Source organism: Schistocerca nitens, chromosome 8, assembly GCF_023898315.1.
Source record: "Schistocerca nitens isolate TAMUIC-IGC-003100 chromosome 8, iqSchNite1.1, whole genome shotgun sequence".
NCBI classification, from domain to species: domain Eukaryota; kingdom Metazoa; phylum Arthropoda; class Insecta; order Orthoptera; family Acrididae; genus Schistocerca; species Schistocerca nitens.
This window is the reverse complement of record NC_064621.1, coordinates 580144356-580167896: the sequence shown is the minus strand read 5'-3', so window position 1 is coordinate 580167896 and position 23541 is coordinate 580144356.

The window sequence follows — 23541 nt, the reverse complement described above, 5'->3', positions numbered from 1 at the left end:
CGCTTCTCATTTACACCATCAGCAGTCGACACGAATAGCTTTAGAAGGGTTGAAATGTCACTGACGGTCCTGTTATTCAGGTATCATAGGATGACTAAAAGAACTGTACTCCATCCGAAGAGGCCTCGGAAGGCCCGACGGCACTGACCGACCGCCGTACCATCCTGAGCCTGTATGTGTCACCAGACGCGAACATGGAGGGGTATGTGGTCAGCACACCGCTCTCATGGCCGTTGTCAGTTTACGAGCCCGCAGCACTAATTCTCAGTCGAGTAGCACCTCGATTTGCCTCACGAGAGCTAAAAGTGCACCGCGCCTGCCAGTAGCGCCCGGTAGACTGGACGGTCATTTATCCAAGTTCAAAAGCCAGATGCCCAAAAGCGCTGAACGTAGGTGATCTGACGGGAACCGGTGTCACCACTGCGGCAAGGCCATTGGCTTACAACGATTAAGTGCACGTTGGAAGTCACTGAGATTCCAGGCGGCCGCTGTGGCCGAGTGGTTGTAGGCGCTTCAGTTCGGAACCGCGCGACCGCTACGGTCGCAGGTTCGAATCCTGCCTCGGGCATGGAAGTGTGTGATGTCCTTAGGTTAGTTAGGTTTAAGTAGTACTAAGTTCCAGTGGACTGATGGCCTCAGATGTTATGTCCCATACTGCTCAGAGCCATTTGAACCATTTTTGAACTGAGGTCCCCTGTCCGGTCGGTACTGTTGTTCTTTACTGAAAGCCCAATACTCCTCGATTGGTTTTACGCTGGCAGGTCAGCCTCTAGTGAGGTCTAGTGATAAACTCTACATCATACAGAAGTATCCAGTTACTTTTCATCAGACAGTATATGTCGCGTCGGGGATTGCACATTGCATTTTGAAAAGTACCAGTAGTTACAATGTCTCCCTCCTTTTGCCCAGCTACACAAAGGTTGGAATGCCATGTATGAAAACTGTTTCATTATGTTCACTTCATTCTTTGGCCTCGACTGGATGGTCGCTTCTTTTCTATGTCCTCTGTCTCTTCCTAAATTTGCTGGTAACTTTTTGCATTTTAAATGTCATCCAGCATTCCAAACTTTCTTTCTTCCCACCGTCGCAACCAAATTCTTCGCAAAATATATACCAGGCAAATGTTTTCCTCCCACTTAACAACCACAATAGCTTGTTTCGTCATCTATTTTTAGAAGTACTTCTTCCACCCACAGCTGGCATTCAATGTGTGCTCGAACTACCCATCTTGAATCATACTCGCGCGATAGATGTCTTAGAAGAAAAATATGCCTGTGCCTGATCGTGTACGTACCGTTGCAGGAGCTAAGGTGAACATATGTTAGTTTTCCGTATTAATTATGATTCGCCCTTATACATAGTCGCAAAGTTCTGACAAGGTAAATAATAATTCTCATGTGGCTGATAGCTTGGCATATGACGCTATTTCAGTGACACGTGTGCCAGTTTAAAATGGTGATGTCGCCCAGACGTGTACGGATTCTGCTTTTTAATCTGCCCAGCAGGGCAAGCTGCCGCACATTATGAGCAAAAAGGACAGGTTGCTGTACTACCATCCAAGCCAAGGTGTGCCCAACCCAAGCAGACTACAGGAATCTTGCTTGCCTGCCCGTCTTCCTCCTGCGCTATGTGACGCAGTAGTTTACTCTGTACGCTTTCACTGTAGTGTTAAGAGTAGGGTTCGCAAGTTTAAGAGAAGTCTCTTTTTTTTTTACTCGAGTGTAGCAAGACGTGGTCCAATATATTATAAATCCATTTTTTGTTATTAAAGACCAGAAAAATTGTCGATTTTATTTGTCCCTTTTCTCCTTTTGACCGCTTTTCGGTGTTATTTATATATTATTTTTAAATATGGACCATTTGCTCTGCGGCTTCACCTTCTTTCTACTAAAAGAGGCTATCATCTACACGAATCGTCATCAGGTCTCTCTAATACATGCTTTCTGTACTAAGCAGCAACATCTCTGAAAATCTACACACATCGAAATAAAGTTTTGCATCACGTTGGTACCGTGAGTTCCGGAACCTGTACAGAAAATTGGAATAGAGTTCAACATATCACTTCCACTCTATTTATTGCTCATGAAAACCACACACTGCATATTGTACCACCATACAGCGAGACATTCAGAGGTGGTGGTCCAGATGGCTGTACACTTTGGTGCCTCTAATACCCAGTAGCACGTCCTCTTGCATTGATTCACGCCTGTATTCGTGATGGCATACTATGCACAGTTGGTCCAGATTGTCCCACTCCTCAACGGCGATTCGGCGTAGATCTTTCAGACTGATTGGTGGGTCACGTCGTCCATAAACACCATTTAAATCTATCCCAGGCATTTTCGATAGGGTTCATGGCTGGAGAACATGCTGGCCACTCTAGTCAAGCGATGTCGTTATCCTGACGGAAGTCACTAGCAAGATGTGGACGATGGGGGAGCGAATTGTCGTCCATGAAGACGAATACCTTTCCAATATGCTGCCGCCGTGCCTGGACTATCGGAAGGAGGATAACTTTCACGTATCGTACAGCCGTTACAGCGCCTTCCATGACCGCCAGCGCCGTACGTCGGCCCCACATAATGCCAACCCAAAACAGCAGGGAACCTCCACATCGCTGCACTCGCTGGACAGTCTGTGTAAGGCCTTTAGCCTGACCGAGTTGCCTCCAAACACGTCTCCGACGATTGTCTGGTTGAAGGCATATGCGACACTATTGGTGTAGAGAACGTGATTCCAAGCCTCAGCGGTCCAGTACGCAAGTTGTTGGACCCATCTGTACCGCGCTGCATGGTGTCGTGGTTGCAAAGATGGACGTCGGGAGTCAAGTTGCGCATCATGCAGCCTATTGCGCACAGTTTGAGTCGTAACATGAGATCCACAAGAAAATCGTTATTCAACATGGTGGCGTTGTTGTCAGGGTTCCTCCGAGCCATAATCGGTAAGAAGCGGTCATCCACTGCAGTAGTAGCCCTTGGGCGGCCTGAGCAAGGTAGGTAATCGACAGTTCCTTTCTCCATGTATCTCCTCCATGTCCGAACATTATCGCTTTGATTCACTCCGAGACGACTGGACAGTTCACTTGTTGAGAGCCCTTCCTGACACAAAGTAACAATGCGGACGCGATCCAACCGCGGTGTTGACCGTCTAGGCATTGACTGAAACTGATCGACTGTCGGACCCCCTCCGTCTAATACGTACTACTCATACATGGTTGTTTACATCTTTGGACGAGTTTAGTGACGTCTCTGAACAGTCAAAGGGACTGTGTCTGTGATACAATATGCACAGTCAGCGTCTATCTTCAGGACCTGTGCGAACTGAGGTGATGCAAAACTTTTTTTGAAGTTGTATATCCTTCGCAGACAAAAACCTGAAGACAACTGTTATATTACAACGCCACCTAAAGTGCGGTAATGGAAGTCAAATTTCTGCATCTTAATGTGTTTCAACAAAATATGATACAAGTTATACCAATTTTAATTACTTTTTCCTGGACATGTATTACGGAGTCCATGAATTTATTATATGTGGTCAAACAGTTCATTCTGGATTCCCGAAAACCATTTTATCCAACTGAAGTTCCTGTTTCGTATTACGATACTCAAAAAGCATACCTGTCTGAAAGAAGAAGCTTTTCGTTCATATTATGCTTTCTTCGTAGTACGTTGCATACTTCTGTAGTTTTATATTTTAAGTTTGATTATATATTTTAAGCCCCAGCAGCAGTCGAACATTTTTTGTATCCAGAAAAGCCCGTACAGGACCTGCAACATGCGGTCGTGCATTATCCTGCTGAAATGTAGGGTTTCGCAGGGATCGAATGAAGGGTAGAGCCTCGGGTCGTAACACATCCGAAATGAAATGTCCACTGTTCAAATTGCCGTCAGTGCGAACAAGAGGTGACCGAGATGTGTAACCAAGGCACCCCATACCATCACGCCGGTTGATACGCCAGTATGGCGAAGACGAGTACATGCTTCCAATGTGCGTTCACCGCGATGTCGCCACACACGGATGCGACCATCATTATGCTGTAAAACAGAACCTGGATTCATCCGAAAAAATGATGTTTCGCCATTAGTGCACCCAGGTTCGTCGTTGAGCACACCATCGCAGGCGATCCTGTCTGTGATGCAGCGTCGTGGGTAACCGCAGCCATGGCCTCCGAGCTGATAGTCCATGCTGCTGCAGACGTCGTCGAACTGTTCGCGCAGATGGTTGTTGTCTTGCAAACGTCCCCATCTGTTGACTCAGGGATCGAGACGTGGCTGCACGATCCGTTACAGCCATGCTGATAAGATGCCTGTCATCTCGACTGCTAGTGATACGAGGCCGTTGTGATCCAGCACGGCGTTCCGTATTACCCTCCGAACCCAATCGATTCTATATTCTGCTAACAGTCATTGGATCTCGACCAACGCGAGCAGTAATGTCGCGATACGATAAACCGCAATCGCGACAGGCTACAATCTGACCTTTATCAAAGTCGGAAACGTGATGGTACTCATTTCTCCTCCTTACACGAGGCATCACAACAACGTTTCACCAGACAACGCCGGTCAACTGCTGCTTATGTATGGGAAATCGGTTGGAAACTTTCGTCATGTCAGCACGTTGTAGGTGTCGCCACCGGGACCAACCTTGTGTGAATGCTCTGAAAACCTAATCATTTGCATAACGCAGCATCTTCTTCCTGTCGGCTAAATTTCACGTCTGTAGGACGTCATCTTCGTGTTGTAGCAATTTTAATGGCGAGTAGTGTAGATAAAGTACCTACAGTATGTCGTGAGAGTTTGCGAGTATCAAAATATGTGACATATACGGCCGTATATTTTGATTGCATTTGCTTGAACGCCTAGTTTTGAACACCTTCAAGTGAACGTAGACCTTAGTATTTGACAAAAATTTAACTTGATACCTCTACCCATTACTACGAAAAAGAGGTTTTAAGACACGGAGGGACAGAAAGACAGACGGACAAAAAAAAGCGACCCTATAATTGTTCCTTTTAGACCGACTGAGGTACAGAACTCTAAAAATGATTAATAGAGTAACAGTTTAGACTTTCTGGCTTGTGTATAAAAAAGGGAGGAGGGCTGCCAAATGCTATGTTGCTTGTGTGGAAAAATGTTCTCGTACCGGTGGTGGTTCCATTGACAGCCTGTGTGAATGCCGCCGTTTGCAATCCCCCGTAGAAGTTTCGACGTTTCACTAGATTCCGTGTAGTGTGAATGGACCTTTATTCTGACAAACACAACGATCACAGTGATTTGTAGGTGTTCGTGAAGAGAGACAGAAAGTGAGTCTGCAGCAGCCACACGGCATGGTGCATCACGCGATCCCGTGCTGGCCAGTGGAGCTTTCAGCGGCAGCAGCAGCGGGGGCGCCAGACTGCCTGCCACTGGCCGACGTAATCCCCAGCCGTGGCTGTCGGCCCGCGCTGCCTGTGACGCGGCTCCCAACACTCAGCGCCGGAAGCCGAATTACCGGACACCCCTCCCCCATCCACCCCCCCTTCCACCTGCCGCCTTGCCACTGGCGGCCCTCCCACTGCTCCGCCTCCGCCGGGAGAACACGACAAAACAGAACGGAACGGGCCGACCCGTCCACGCCTCGTTTCACCAACTTGCCTCTCCGCTAGTTGATTCGTGGCTGCGGTCGTAATTTCGCTCTTCCCATCAGCTACGAACTCGTCTGGAGGCCGCGTCCACATATTGCGTCGCAAAGTGACATCCGTAATACTGGATTATCACCTCCCGTCTGCATTTCCAAACCGGAGGGACTCCATTTGTCCCACGTTCACCTATGTGGCATGCGTCACTTGAGTAATCTAGTCCAGTCTGACTTTAACTCTGCAAAGCCCAAGTACATTTCCTAATGTTTCTCTAATAACAGCATTAAGCACTTCCACAAAGCAGAACGAGATACTTCCATTCCCTCCACCCGATATGGCTGCTTATGATGTGATAGTTCATTTGGGGATAACAACTTGGCAGTTTCCGAGGGTCATCAGCTACGTATCACAGAAACCGTAACTTCATTCGCCTTCTGTCTTCTAAAGATGTCCCTTCACACAGTAGCTAGTGCGTACATATATCTTCCTCCTTGACTCTCGGTCACGTGATCAGGATCGATAAAAAGTCGTAATATCTGTGTTACTAGGACTACGTTTAGGATTCGATCTGATGGCTCTGTACCCCAAAACATTTCTTAAGTCACAGATGGGCAAAATGTTTAAAACTGAGTGCAAATTATGAGGACGTGACGACTTGCTTCACTCAATAATAATAACTGCTCATAGCGACCACCTCTTTCTGGAGCGTCAGTCATGTTTTTCCAGTCACTTCCTGAGCTCACTTGTAACAAACCCACATGAAAAGCTGTATTAAAAATTGTTGAATCCCCATGTATACAATTATATTTTAATATACAGCAAACATAAAAGTGGGTGATTTTTGGGGTGCTAGATAAAGACGATCATGTGACAGCGTTTTCCCTTTAGGTATTCGAAACCCATCCATATAAGATTAGTAAAGTGCGATGTTTTCCTCTCAAAGTTCGATTGAATGTGATTTATCACGCTAATAGTGAACACTTACGAGTGAGTTATCAATTTCATCCACAGCTATGATACGCAGTACGACAAAACACAATCTTACAATAGATCTAAAATAGGAATAACTATCCAGCTTCTTAAATGAAAATGTTTGCTATGAATTGGGTTCTGGGTGTTAGATTAACATGATATCGCTAAGCAACCATACACATTACACATTGTTAATTAAAATATAGTACACATCTACACTCCATTTAAATGTTACACAAATTTTATGTCCATTGTCTCCTCGAGCAGTATTGAATTGTACACTAGAATTTTACAGGCAGAGTTTGTTACAAAACTGCACTGCAGATTGGAGCCACGGATGAGACCAGAGCTCGAACTCATGAAATACTCGTTACAGTGACCTAACGGAGAATGAAAGCACGCTTTTCTGAATATGATCCAGAGGCCTAGTCCACTGTTCTACGTGTCTCAATGACATGATAAGCCCCTGGTGTTACACAAAGGAACCTTATTCTGATCCCCATCTGGACTTTGTGGTTTAGCTTAGTTATATATCAAGGTACTATGCAGGCCGCTTTGCGCTTGAACTGCCCTTGAAAATCGCAGTTGTGTGACCAGTGGCAGGGGCACCGACTTTGAGGGGAGTGTTATGGGACCATTGCTTTTCACAATATATATAAATGACCTAGTAGATAATGTCGGAAGTTCCATGTGGCTTTTCGCGGATGATGCTGTAGTATACAGAGAAGTTTCAGCATTAGAAAATTGTAGCGAAATGCAGGAAGATCTGCAGCGGGTAGGCACTTGGTGCAGGGAGCGGCAACTGACCCTTAACATAGACAAATGTAATGTATTGCGAATACATAGAAAGAAGGATCCTTTATTGTATGATTACATGATAGCGGAACAAACACTGGTAGCAGTTACTTCTGTAAAATATCTGGGAGTATGCGTGCGGAACGATTTGAAGTGGAATGATCATACAAAATTAATTGTTGGTAAGGCGGGTGTCAGGAGAGATTCATTGGGAGAGTCCTTAGAAAATGTAGTCCATCAACAAAGGAGGTGACTTGCAAAACACTCGTTCGACCTATACTTGAGTATTACTCAACAGTGTGGGATCCGTACCAGATCGGGTTGACGGAGGAGATAGAGAAGATCCAAAGAAGAGCGGCGCGTTTCGTCACAGGGTTATTTGGTAACCGTGATAGCATTACGGAGATGTTTAGCAAACTCAAGTGGCAGAGTCTGCAAGGTAGGCGCTCTGCATCGCGGTGTAGCTTGTAACCTCCCCACAAAAAATATAATTTAAATAAAAATGAACCAAGTGTAACCTCCCCATAAAAATATTTAAATTAAAATATGAACCACGTGTAAACTCCCCACGGAAATAATAAGTAAATGAACGTTTAAATATTGTTACTCCTGTACAAAATTGGTTCCCATTTATAGTCTCCGTGCAGAAATGCATTCAGATTTAATGTAACCACAAAATTCTTTTCTCATTTAATGTTAAGTTCAAAACAGAAAAATTCCTAAACACCAAAATAATAAAAAAAATTCAGTAACCTGGTAAATTTTATGACGACAGCAGCGCTGCGCCACGGCCCTGTATTCTGAATAAAAAAAGCAAAAATTCTTACCTCAATAAAAACTGCAAATATATCTGCTCTTACATAAAAAATTATCGGCACAGCTCCGTGCAGTGCTGGCCTATGCTTTGTGATTCATGAAAGGAAAGACAATCCATTGAATAAAATCTGTAAATTTGAATGAATGTTCTTTTTAAATTACTTTATATTATAAAAATTATTATTGGGGCTTTTTTTAAAAGAAATTGAATGACAGTTGACATACATTATTAGATATGCGCAAGGCTGCTTCTTTACCTTCTACAATAATACTCATCCTCCAGAGTCCCGACCAGAGCAGACTGCACACAAGCGCAGACACACGCCGACTACCGTTGACTACTGCCGACTACAGTCGACTACTGCACACTACTGCCGACTCACGCAGACTACTGTCGACTGCTGAAGACTACAGAAGACTAACTCAGACTACTGCCGACTAGCGACAAGCAACAACTAACTACATACTGCTCTCTGGTCAGAGACTCTCCTAAGTCTTGCCTGTTGCAGGCAGCATATACATCGCATAACTGTTACATATCCCTCCACTGGGGGGGCAAAAATTTGGCAGCGATGGTGAGTCAATTGGACTTGCCATGAGCAACAAATTTTTCCTAATTAACTAAGTTTACAATCACAGAATATATACATATATATAAGTGCAGAACATGAAATAAAATGGAGTGCACATGCACTGAGTACAGAACATATCAAGCAAAGACAAAATGTGTACACAATGAGTACAAAACATATTAACAAATGGCAAAAGTGCCACGCACTGCGGTACAGAACATATCAGCAAATCACAAAATGTATACGCAATGAATACAAATCATATTAACAAATGACATAAAGTGCACACGCACTGTAGTTCAGACTGTATCAGCAAATCACAAAATGTATACGCAATGGATACAAATCATATTAACAAATGACATAAGTGCACACGCACTGTAGTCCTTTTTTTTTACTATTTTACAAGAACTAGGATAGGAAAGGGAATGATTGCATCATGGTTGTAGCACATTATGTTGCATGCAGCTGCACTGAAAGTGCATATCTTTCTACAGAAGCACAACACCAAGTGAGACAATCTGAAGTTCTTTTCCCTGAAGTATTAATCAGTGTAGCCAAGACACTGAAATGTCGTAGTAATATTCCATGTTATCATTTTGGTAGTACATTAGGTACACCAAACAGTGGGACCATAACATCATCTCCATCGCTCAAGGTGGTGGACAGAATGTCGTGTCAACACCACGTTCTTGTAAGGTACACCAACGTAGAATTAGTGGAAAAACCAAATATAGTGCTCCATGAGCATGAGGATAGACAGGACAAACGGATATTGCAGTAATTTCTGGTAATTAGATCGGAAGGTGAAGGACATTAAGTCTTATGCCAGTAATCATTGAGAATTACACTAGTCTAACAACTGATTTGAGGATTTCGTGGCACTCATTGCCAGTTACTGAACATTTCTGTACCATGGATGAAGTATTACAGAATAATGTTCATAAGTAATCTGTTTGCAGAGAACATTGGCACTCATTGTCCAGTTACAAACCATCAGAAGTCATCATTCAAAACAGGAGCTAGTGAGTGTAGCATCAAGCTACTGGTATTCATATATATATATATATATATATATAGCATGAAAGTGACATAATACAAATTTAAAATATAAGAAAGAGTGGCATTCATTGGTCAGCAAGTATTGAATATTACAAAACATTTTTCATCATTCAAGTGACATATGACATATTTAACAATAATTATTGGCACTCATTGGCCAGTTACAAAACATCAGAAGTCATCAGTCAAAACAGGAGTTAAAGAGTGTAGCATCAAGCTACTGGTATTCATATATATAGCATGAAAGTGACATAATATAAATTAAAAATATAAGAAACAGTGGCATTCATTGATCAGCAAGTACTGAATATTACAAAACATTTTTCATCATTGAAGTGACATATGACATATCTAAAAATAATTATTGGCACTCATTGGCCAGTTACAAATCATCAGAAGTCATCATTCAAAACAGGAGTTAAAGAGTGTAGCATCAAGCTACTGGTATTCATATATATAGCATAAAAGTGACAATACAAATTGAAAGTATAAGAAACAGTGGCATTCAATGGTCAGCAAGTATTGAATATTACAAAACATTTTTCATCATTAAAGTGACATATGACATATTTAAAAAAAATTGTTGGCACTCATTGGCCAGTTAGAAAACATCAGAAGTCATCAGTCAAAACAGGAGTTAAAGAGTGTAGAGCATGCATGCATTATTACAAAATATCATTCACTATTACTCAGAACTCATCATTCAAGTGACATAATACATAATTAAAATGTAAGACACTGTAACTATTACTCAAAGTCTGTGATTAGAAAACATCATTATTACTCATAACTCTTTTAAATTGGTAGCATCATTTGGGACTGGTAATACATTTTTTTGTGCTAGCAATGCATTGCATTGGGATCGATAATTAATTGCTGGGGGCATAACAATATTTGCATTTGACTTATTGCTGCAAATGAAGATGTGTAACGTCATTCGTCATGAGTCAGCTGTAGCAAGGTTATGAAACAAATAGAGTATATGTGATCATATTCATGAATGACACAGGTTTAAAGACGAACTGCTTATAGCACATTAATTTCATGAATAGCTTCTCCTGGAAAAATACAAAATGGATTATTAAGTTGAAAGAAGAAACAAATATTATGCTGAAAAGTAGTGAACTTCGAATTAACAGGTAATGAAATGTGTATTAAATATATATGTTCTCTAGCTGTCCTTTCCAAAACCCTCAGTCATCATACCATGCGACATAAAACATACTGTCAAAACGAACTGCAACAAATACTTAAATAACTACATAGCATTAATACATAAACTTCAACATTATCTTCATCTGCAAAGAAAAACTTCATTATCATTACTATCATCACCTGCAAAGAAAAACTTCATTATCCATATCAACATAATTCCATTATTATCATCACCTGTAAAGAAAAACTTCATTATCCATAGTAGCATATTCTTCATCACTATTCATCATCATTCATTATCATCTACAAAAGAGTCACTTCATTATACAACAATTCATAGTATAAAGTTCCTTATTTCTAGCATATTTCATCACTAAAACTAAGATGTGTAGTTCTGTCTGACAGCCTGCATCAATCGCCTCGTATTCTGAAAGAAAAAATTAGTTAAGACTGCTATCATACGATGTGTATAGTAAATTCTTGTTAATGCTTGTTAATTCTGATCCATTTACTCTTCGTGATGAGGTATTGCATCTTCTTTAGTTCATTCCGAACGTGAAATTCCCAATTCTGTTTAATTTCTTTCTTTTACACGTTATTTCTTTCTGAAAATGATGAACAATGATTAATGTCTTGCATTTAAATCATACACCCATTAAATAAAAGCTGGTTTCTAGTGATATAATTGAGCATACAGCGTAGCATGACAGAAAACGTAATATGTCAAAAACATAGACAGTGTTCAGATACAAAAATGTACACAGAGTATCACAATGTAGCAGCAAAAAAAATGTAAAATAGTCACGATGTTGAGATATCATAAGGAAAAATGTCAAAGTCAACTAGTGTTTGTTACATCTTAAATATTTCATAGTGCATATAAACAAAACAGGAAAACAATCATACATACATGAAAAATGGAAAATGTGCACGGTCTGATGTCAAACGACAAGAAGAGCGACCTGCTAACCTTACCTTGCCGGGCACTTGCCAAGAAAAATACGATAATCATCAGTAAGTGTTCATGTGAATATAATTGCATAAGTGGTCATAAAAAAATCAGGAAATAGCATTACAGTGTGATAAATCATAAAGTATGTTCATTCAATAAAGGGTTTGATGTGGGAGATATGGTGATTCCCTTTGGTTTTTCTGGTTGTCAAAGTTTCGACGTGTACTACATTGGGGTGAGGAATGCTGCGAATTCGATATGGACCTGCATATAGAAGCTCAAATTTACTACATCTACTTTTTCCTCTGTTAGGTAAATAATGTGTGCATACTAATATCTTCTGTGCAATGTGAAAGTCACGGCGTGTGCAAACCTGTTTTTGCTGTCTTCTCCGGCGCTCTGCGGCACGTTTGATGTTGTTCAGCGCAGGTTACTAATTGTTTAATTTTGTTTGGTGGTTCAACATTTTTCAGTATAACATGCGGAGACAGCATAGTAGATTCATTTGGTATGGAATTAATTACATCCTGGAATGAGAGTATGTGTGTGTCCCAATCAATATGTTTTTTATGGCAGTATATTCTACACAGTTTACCAATTTCTTTCATTAATCGTTCACAAGGGTTCGAAGAAGTATGGTACCGGGGTATATAGATCGGAGAAATGTTTCTAGCTCGTAACATACGTGTCCATGTAGCAGATCGAAACTGTGGTCCATTGTCGGAGATTACTTTCAACACATACCCTACATGAAATAGAAAATGTTTTACAAATGCTTTCGAAACAGTTTTAGCAGTAGCTTTGCGTAACGGAGTGAAGGTAACAAATTTTGAAGTGAGTTCAACAGCGACAAAGATGTAGCAAAAACCTCTATTAGTTCTGGGAATCGGACCAAAAATGTCTATAGCGGCCATGTGTCTCAGTTTAACAGGTACAATGGGATGTAATGGAGGAATATGTGAAGTCGTATCTGACTTACCTTTCTGGCAGATTTTACATGACGCTAAAACTCGTCGAATACGTTTCTCCATGTTGGTAAAATAACAGTTCTGTCTCAGTATAAGAAAACGTTTCCTGGCTCCGTAATGTGCGTAACTTAAATGAGTATACCAGATTAATTTGTTAACAAGTTCGTTAGGAATGCATAATAACCAATTGTTGCTGTCAGGGTGAGAACGGCGAAACAGAATGTCATTGCGTACATTGTAATGGTTTCTAATGGCAACATTATTCCTATCTTGCCAAAGGTGTTTAATTTCTTTCCACACGTTGTCTTTACTCTGCTCTTGTGCTATGTCTTGTAATGACGACGAAATGAAATTTTCAAATGCAACTTGTTGAATGTACATTACGCTGAAATTTGCTTTGCAGAAGTTGGTTGCGATGTCTTGCTGATTGTTGCTGAGAGAACGGGATAGTGCGTCTGCTACAATATTTTGTGTACCGGGAATGTGAACAATTGTAAAATTAAATTCCTACAAATAAAGTTTCCATCTACTTAATCTGTCGTGTGTAAGTTTTGGGGAAAGTAAAAACTGTATAGCTCTATGATCTGTGTAAACGGTCGTATGTCTTCCATAAAGAAAATGACGAAACCTCGTAAATGCCCAAACAACACATAGTGTTTCAAGTGCTGTAACTGAATAATTGCGTTCAGCAGGTGACAAAATGCGACTCGCAAAGGCAATGTTTTTAATTACAGTAGTGCCATCTTCTTCAATTCCCTGAAAAATGTGTACGCCTAAAGCGGTGTTAGAGCTGTCGGTGGCAATGGAAAAATTTCTAGTAAGATCTGGATGTGATAAAAGTGGTGCATTCAACAAAGCATGTTTCAAATAACATTCTCGTGAACAAGATTCTGTGTATCTGAAGTATTGCTTACGTTGCTGGAAGATGCAACCTGTACTGTATCTAGTCAAATTCTATCTGACGTGCTATTATTTTCAGGAGGATGCTGCGGCATTTCCAGTATTTGTACTGTTCTGTTATTTCTTCCTGACGTATTACGTTCGGGATGAGATCTACTGTCTGGTTCATTCATGATAATATGTTGTTGCGGATAATTTTGCTGCTGATAACACCGACTGTTATTAAATGTACGGTGAAAATTGTGCTCATTACTTTTACGTCTCTCATGATAGTCATTTCTATACGGCACATTGCGATAGGAATTGAAATAGTGTGTCTTCTGTACGTACTGATTCCCTTGTTGCTGTGCGTTACTATTTGTTTGAGCTGACGCCATACGTGTAGGCGGCGAAACATTAAAGCTTGGTTGACCTTGTACATTACATTGTTGGTTAGGTATGCTAACCGGCTGGCTTTCATTCTGTTGTTGTGAAAAACCTCTATTGTTACCAAAATGCGTTCACTGTTGCTGATAATCTTGACGATACTGATAATTAAAATTTTGTCTGTTATTAAAGTTCTGGTGGTTGTCGTTCCTGAAGCGCCTATTAGCTTTGCTATTGAAATTGCGTGGCTGATCGTAATTGCTGTATGTTTGTTGACCTTGGTTATTATATGAAAAATTTTTGTTTATAAAGGAAAAATCCGATTGCTGCACTTCCAAAAGCTGTAACAGATCTCTGAATGCCGAAATATTTTCTTTCTGCTGACCCGTTAAAGGTGACACTCTTAATGATCGTGGTAATTTAGAAATACGTAATTGAATAAGTGCAGATTCACTGTATGGTTCACTTAAGTACTGGTTTTGTTGGACCATGTGTTCAAAAAATTGCGTGACAGTGGAAAAATTTGAGTTCTCATAATTCTGTAAACTAATTAATTGATCCTTAATTCCGCGCTGTGTCGTCTTCGACCAATACGCTGACAGAAAAACATTCTGAAATTCTTCTACCGAGTAGCATTGTCTCGCGATCGGTCTCATACGGGTTGCTGGTTCGCGTCCAAAAAACTGCAAATAAATTCAAGTTTATGTGTTACGGGCCAAGTCGGTGGAAAAGCAAAGCTAAATTGTTGTATCCAATCCAAGGGGTGGATCTGTGTTCTGTCATTTTTAAATACTTTAAATTTTGTCACTGATAGAAAATGTTTGTAATCAAATTTATCGTGTCTGTATGTATAAACAGGTTCTAGATTGTATGAGAATCTATTTGTCTGTGACTGTTCGGAATCTAACTCACGTACTCTCTGTAAATTACCTAAATTACACTGGCTATGTGAGTCTGACAAATGTTCGCAAAGTGGCGTCTGCTGCGATGTGTTAAACGCTGAAACATTTCTCACCTCTGTTACCTCTTGCTGTAAAGTTTACAATTTTCTACGTAATGTATTATTGGACGAATCTATCTCACTGATTGTCTGCTGTAGATTTTGGAATTCAGGTGTTTGATTAAACGAAATCGGTGAAGTATCGTCTGATTTGCTGTCATTATTACTTTCAATAACGTCAATACGACTGGCCAATTCATCACATTTTTCAGTCAGTATTTTTACCTGATCATCGGTTTTAGTGTCACAAGCATTAATCTGTTTTTGTATTTTACGTGTGGTTTCGTTCAATTTTTTAACGTCTGCTTTGATGACATCGGGATCCTGTATTAGTTCTAATTGTTCAAGTCTGTCGGTCACTGTCTGAAAGTCTACTGTGTGTCTGTCTGTTTTTGCTTTAAGATCGGTAATCTCATGACGCAATTCGGTGTTCAACTGTTTGATAGTATTAATTTTGTCTGATACTGTAGCAATATTGTTGTCTACGTATGATTTTGCTTTCATAAACAATTTACGTTTATCTTCCTGTCTCTGTGCGGTAATTGTTTCCATGACTTGTCGCTTTACTTTATTCTGTTCCTGTATGAATTTGCGGTAACGCGTTTCACTGTTTTGTAAATGGTGATTAAAAAGTTCGTCAACTTCACTGTTCTGTTGGTCAAATTTTGCGTCTGCTTTTGCATCCATTGTGCGTGAAAGTCCTGCTGACATTAATTTAAACTCGTCGCGTAACTGTGTTGCGTTTTCAGAGCATTGTTTACCAACTGCACTAATTTCGTCTCTAAGTAATTTAGTTGTATCTGCATGTCTATTATTCAGTTCTTGTGCCACAGATCTAATTTCTTCACTACTGTTTCTAGCACAAGCCTTAATTTCCTCACGTAATTGTACCTTAGTATCATGACACTGCGCGGCAACGGCTGTAATCTGTTCACTAAGCTGTCTGGAATTGTTGTCTAATTTTTCATTAAGGTTGCCATGTTTTTCATTAAGTTGTTTGAAATTTTCATTAAGGTTGTCTGGTTTTTCATTAAGTTGTTTGAAATTGTTGTCTTGTTTTTCATTCTGTTGTAGCAATACTACCATAATTTGATCCAAGCCAGTATTACCTACTCTATTCTCTGTGCAGTGTGATGGCGTACCTGCAATTGTCACGTTTTGTGTATGCATTTGGTTGTTCTGTGATTCTTGAAAATGCTTGCCAATCGGATGTGCACTGTTGGTCACTACTACTAACTAACTCCGTCTACAGGCCGCAAGCGACCCATCGGGACCATCCGACCGCCGTATCATCCTCAGGTGAGGATGCGGATAGGAGGGGCATGGGGTCAGCACACCGCTCTCCCGGTCGTTATGACGGTTTTCTTTGACCGGAGCCGCTACTATTCGGTCGAGTAGCTCCTCAATTGGCATCACGAGGCTGAGTGCACCCCGAAAAATGGCAACAGCACGTGGCGGCGGGATGGTGACCCATCCAAGCGCCGGCCACGCCCGACAGCGCTTAACTTCGGTGATCTCACGGGAACCGGTGTATCCACTGTGGCAAGGCCGTTGCCTCTGTTGGTCACTACACCGGAATTAAATAAATCTGACGTATTCTGATTACACTGTTCATTTTCGTTAGAAAATTTTGTCTGTTCGTTACATAAATTTTGCAAACCGTGTGTGTTAAACTGGGCAGCGTTCATTGTAACAGAACGTGCCGCGTCATAAATTGTCGTTAAATTAACAGAGGACACAATTGAATTTGTTTGCTCATCACTAGGATCAAAATAATTACTAGTGGTCGGTAGGCACTGATTGTCTATAAACGGAGGATTGTCATAATTACACTGAGTGTCGCAAATATTATCGGTCAAATTATTCGAGTCGGCTGTTTCACTCATTGTACATCGCGATGTACTGTTAACAGTTTTTCGCGGCATTTTCACTAATCAAAATTAAGCACAAATGAAACAAAGACAAAGCGAAATAGAACAAACAATTACAACAAAGAGCAATAAATTGCCGATGATCTGTGAAAGAAAGAGTGACAAATTAGTAAATGCGTTGCGCCAGATGCAAACTACGTTTAAGTAAATAAGAGCAGATATATGACTACTTATCAGAAGATTCACAAAGAAATACGATCCTGGCCGGATGTCGCTAAGTGTAACCTCTCCACAAAAAAATTAAATAATGATAATGAACCAGATGTAACCTCCCCACGGAAATATTAAATTTAAATATGAACCACGTGTAAACTCCCCACGGAAATAATAATTAAATGAATTTTTAAATATTGTTACTTCTGAACAAAATTGGTTCCCATTTATAGTCTCCGTGCAGAAATGCATTCACATTTAATGTAACCACAAAATTCTTTTCTCATTTAATGTTAAATTCGAAACAGAAAAATTCCTAAACACCAAAATAATAAAAAAAATTCAGTAACCTGGTAAATTTTATGACGACAGCAGCGCTGCGCCACGGCCCTGTATTCTGAATAAAAAAAGCAAAAATTCTTACCTCAATAAAAACTGCAAATATATCTGCTCTTGCATAAAAAATTTTCGGCACAGCTCCGTGCAATGCTGGCCTATGCTTTGTGATTCATAAAAACGAAAGATAATCCATTGAATAAAATCTTTAAATTGACATGAATGTTTTTTTTAAATTACTTTATATTATAAAAATTATTATTGGGGCATTTTTAAAAGAAATTGAATGACAGTTGACATACATTATTAGATATGCGCAAGGATGCTTCTTTACCTTCTAAAATAATACTCATCCTCCAGAGTCCCGACCAGAGCAGACTGCACACAAGCGCAGACACACGTCGTCTACCGTCGACTACTGCCGACTACAGTCGACTACTGCACACTACTGCTGACTCACGCAGACTACTGTCGACTACTGAAGACTACAGAAGACTAACTCAGACTACTGCCGACTAGCGACAAGCAACAACTAACTACATACTGCTCTCTGGTCAGAGACTCTCCTAAGTCTTGCCTGTTGCAGGCAGCGCATACATCGCATACCTCTTACAAGCTTGCTCGCCAGGTTTCGAGAGGGTGCGTTTCTGGATGAGGTGTCGAATATATTGCTTCCCCCTACTTATACCTCCCGAGGAGATCACAAATGTAAAATTAGAGAGATTCGAGCGCACACGGAGGCTTTCAGACAGTCGTTCTTCCCGCGAACCATACGCGACTGGAACAGAAAAGGGAGGTAGTGACAGTGGCACGTAAAGTGCCCTCTGCCACACACCGTTGGGTGGCTTGCGGAGTATAAATGTAGATGTAGATGTAGATGAACACATGATGTCATTTAGACTATAGAAGGTGGGATATTTAAGATAGATGGAGGATGTGGGGATTTTAAAAATTCAAGATAATGGAAAATTTAATAATAGACAGGAAATTTGAATATTATGATGGCGGAACTAGGCAAGTTGTGCTTTGTACCCAAACCTGCTCCTGTCCACAGCAACACAGTATGGTATTACAACAAGGCAGTGGTATTTATCTCTGAATTGCGTGTATGCCCCTTCACTTAATCACAACAATTTTAAATAATACAGTCCATTATGTAAAACTGGTACCAAGTTGATAGATATATAGAAATGCAGTATGTCTACTACTTTCATATGAACATCACATATTTTCGTGAAATACAATAAGATATTCACCTCTGAATTACATATACATAAACATTTGTATTTCAAAAGTGTAGTATTAAAATTGCTATTTGTGGAAATTAGCATGCAATATTTGCCTGTGAACACACACACATCCTTCAAACTGCTGTTTGTACATGATTGTGAAGTACCGAGTGTGCTATTTCCATAGCTACACATAACATGTCAAACAGAAAAGTATAACCTAGTAGATAGACACTAACTAGACCATTCAGGAAATACATATTAGCTAAAATACTAGGCAATATCACAAGCAGGGAGCTTGAATTATTGGAAGAATGTAATTATTTAGACCTATTCCTAGAGTAAGTCACAATACACCCTCAAATTAAATATTTCCACATGCAAACTGTTCTGTGATTATTGTCAAGTATTACAATGGTATCTGCATCTCTGTTTTGTCTTTTCAGTCCGAGAAAATGACATACAACATACTGTCATCACATAACATGTTTATGAGTTTTCCTGCAATCAGTGATAATGGCTGTCAATTATTGACTTTTATTACAAATCACAGGGCCTAGTCAAGGTTAAGTACGAAACGAAGTCCTGTAATATATACCCATCACCACTATTTTGCTATCGCTCTCAAAAACGTTTACCAATTGCAACAATGGTGTAAAGGTCCTTTAAAATATGTATTCCTACAATTAACTACCAAATAACTCCAAAATCGAATAAAAATAAGTGATGTAAAAATGCCACACAATATAGCCAAACACCATTTTAGGAAGGAACGAAGAAGAGGTTTTTATCATGATAAACTCTTAAATGGCAATACACAAGAATGTCTGTTTAGTTTACATACAAGACGACCAGGGAAAAACTAGTAAAAGATGAGGACAGAGCCACTATTTCGAAATTAAGATTATTTATCAAAACATGTGCTGGTTGTAAACTTGTAACATTACACATATTAGAAATTCAATTTTTGCACAAAAATAAAATTGTATTATACGCAAAGCGCTTTTTCAAGTACAGTGAGCCTGAAAATTAAATATTTTCACCTCCAAATGGTCAGTATTACTTATTAAAGTACTCACATCTTCCACATTAGCAGTACAGATAAAAACTCAACTTTAAATTCCTCTAAATACATAAAAATTGGTTGCAAGTACACATGGGTACTACTGCAGCCTAAAGTCCACTGAGGATTCGCAAAGTAAACCAAGTTATTCCCACATCCAAAAACTCATCTGATATCAAAGTCAGTCGAACATAATAGTTACCCCATGATAGCGTATTGACCTCATCTTGCAGTTAAAAATATTGTCATTAGACTTTTCTCTTTCAGTTTTGTGTAATGTGGAAGGCAATTGATTACAGTTTTGGTGTAACATGGAGGAAGTTTTCTTATAATATCGCTGCAACATGGAGGAAAATTTGTTACATGGAGAGTAATTTGTTACAACTTCCCTCTCACATGGAGGCAATTTGTTACAGTTTCTCAGTGCTATGGAGTGAAATTTGCTACCGTTTTTCAATACTGTAGAGGGCTATTTGTTACATGGAGATCAATACCTTACAATTTTTTGTGGCATGGGTGGCAATTTGTTACAACTTAGCTGTAACACAGAGAGTAATTTGTTACAGTTTTGTTGTAGTGTGGGGCAGTTTGTTACATACAAGGCACCTGTTACAATATTATTTTAATATCTAAGATAATTTATAACAATACCGTAGCAAAATGGCGGGAAATTTGTTACAAATGTTCTGTAACATGGGCAATTTGTTAGAATTTCGCTTTAAGATATACAGCAATCTGTTACATTTCAGTGATAAACCTGTTACAGAATTGGAGAACGACTTTATCAACAGGGTGGGGCTCTGTGTTTAAGTACAGTAGTTCAGACCATTTAGTCAGCTTTGATGTAGTACTTATCACTTTTTATAAAGGTCCATCTTACATATTCCTTGGCATTAGTTAGTTATATGTTTCAGGTGGACATTGCTGCTTTCTTTGAGCACACTCTTTCGTCAACCTATTTTATTTTCAACCATGAATACTTTGAGCAGCCTGACGGCGTCGTCGCTGGTAGCCTTCTGTCTCCGCTGGTGGAAAATCCTTTTATGGAGGATTTTGACAGACAGTACTTAAATCAGCAAAATCTATTTTGAAATTATGTGGATGTTACTTTTATGCACTGGTCTCGTCGAGAAGATAAATCATGGAGTTTTTACATCACTTAAATTCTATTCATAAAAACATCTGGGCCACTATGGGATTGGAGATTTTGGTTACTTGGAAGAACGATGGCTGTCTGATTCAGTTATTGTAAGCCCACACATACAACTTGTATTATAAACATCAAGTTGTCATCATGTTTCACAAACAATGAGTGTGGTTCAAATGGTTCAAATGGCTCTGAGCACTATGCGACTTAACTTCTGAGGTGATCAGTCGCCTAGAACTTAGAACTAATTAAACCTAACTAACCTAAGGACATCACACACATCCATGCCCGAGGCAGGATTCGAACCTGCGACCGTAGCAGTCCCGCGGTTCCGGACTGAGCGCCTAGAACCGCTAGACCACCGCGGCCGGCAACAATGAGTGTGCTTTAAATATTTGTACATAAAGGTCACACAGACAGTTTGCCTAAAGAACTTGCCCACCTATGATAGTGTTCAGGGCAAATGGATATTCCACCCAGCAAGTTAACAGGACGTCACAGTTAAAACCAAGAACCAGGAAGTGGATAAATAGGACAGTACACTGGCAAAATCTCTATCTTTTCTTTTCGTTGTCGGAAATATTTTGTTTAAAACATCAAGAATCCTCTGTAACTTTTAGGTGAAACTGGTCTTCTGACCACCAACTAAAGCTGCTGTCCTGCTGGGATCAGTGAAGAACAATCTGTTGCTGCAGATGGCTGGACTTGACGAAATACCTTGCTGGTGTGTATGGCTTTTATAGCCCAGACCACGTGCACCGTGGAACAATGTTGTACTGAGGATTGATACTGAATTTACCTTTTGCAACCAATCAAGTCTGGTATTGCTAAACATTGCATCACAGCTGCATCGTCAATGGAGCAGGGTAAAACAGTAATTAAGGCCACTGGAACATCTTTCTGGGATTTCATTATTAATGAATCCATGGAAGTATGTATGGTGGAAAATCATATGAACCGTGCTAGGGCTAGCAGCAAGAAATCACCTCCACAATTTACCTAAATTTAAGACGACTGAAGTGGGCTGTCCACTATGGTTACTGGTAATATAGAGGACAGCTGAGTTCTGTAGTTGTACCAAGAGGATGCTGCCATTGAGTAATTTGTTCCATATGCCAACATGATTTTGACCCACGAATAGAATGCTCAGTGTACTGTATATTGTGCAATTGAGAATGTCTTCACGTCAGTTTTCAGTGGCTCACTTGAGGATGACTGCAGGTGCCCAATGGAAATACCATGGAGTATAGCTGACGACGACCGGCTGCAAGCTCAAAATTTCTTCGAAAGAGTTAAGCATTGATGGTTACTGACAGTGTACTGTATTTGGAAGCAGAAACCACTGTGCAGCACTTATTTAAATCTAAGAAACAATCAAAGAAACAATACTAGTGTATTGGGCAACACAAACTGGGTTTGTCTGCATGGGCTGATAAGCACTTGATAGTCCTGAAGAAATACTTTGGGCTGGGGTCACTAGTGTATTCTGCTCATTAGGCCGTTTGAGGCTCAGTGTAAATCTTGTACCAGACTCCCCGGGCCCCTCATCAGAAAACTCTGACGACATATTGGGTATCCAACCTGGATCATCCTGGAGTGAAGTGAGTGAGGATAACCTTTAAGCTGCAGCAGTAGTGAGCTTTATTATGTATGTGAGAGATTATAAAAAGATGAAGATGATAAGTGAAACATCTCTATCACTATGTAATAATACAGGGGATGTTAGCTACTGTGGGATGTCAGGTACTGAGAATGGAAGGTACTGGAGGCTATCAGAATCAGATAATACAATACAGCTTTATAATCCAGTACGAGATATCTCCTCCATAACTGACAACCTCCCAGTAGCTGATATCATCTCTCTGATTTATACACCTGTGCAAATTTTCTCTACGTCTGTTACGCTTACTTTACTGCAGGAACAAATTAATAACATACAGAGTGAATCAGCTGAAACTTACACCACAAATATTGCAGAAATAGAAAGGCTGCTGATTTCACAGACTGGATTTGTAGTCAATAATACTTAGGACGTTTATTTTTTGTAAACATGCACTTTTTGGGTGGAACATTGCCCATTGGGATTAAAAAACTAAAAGTAGGGTAAATTAGAATGTCAGTGTTGTTTGTTGCAGCATTCTACTGGGAGTCGTTTATGACATATTCTATTTTGAAAAGTTACCACAATGGCACTTGTTTATGCCATTCAACCAGCATAGCTACTAGGTACAATGTTGTTATGTTTGCTTACAGCCTGCTTGTGTGTTCCTCAAGTGCTTTCCAACTTGCTCGTCAGTTAGTGTGTGACAGTCCAAGAAGCAAGTCGTGAGTGGACCATAGCATTTACCCATGCAGAAAACGCCAACATTTTAATGGTGTATGGAGAGTGGGAGAAGAATGAAGTTCGTTCTTGTATGGCGTATGTGACACGTATCCAATAGACATCGACTATCTCGACAGTAATTTAATAAACTCTTCAACCAATACGCGAAAGTAGTAGAATAACA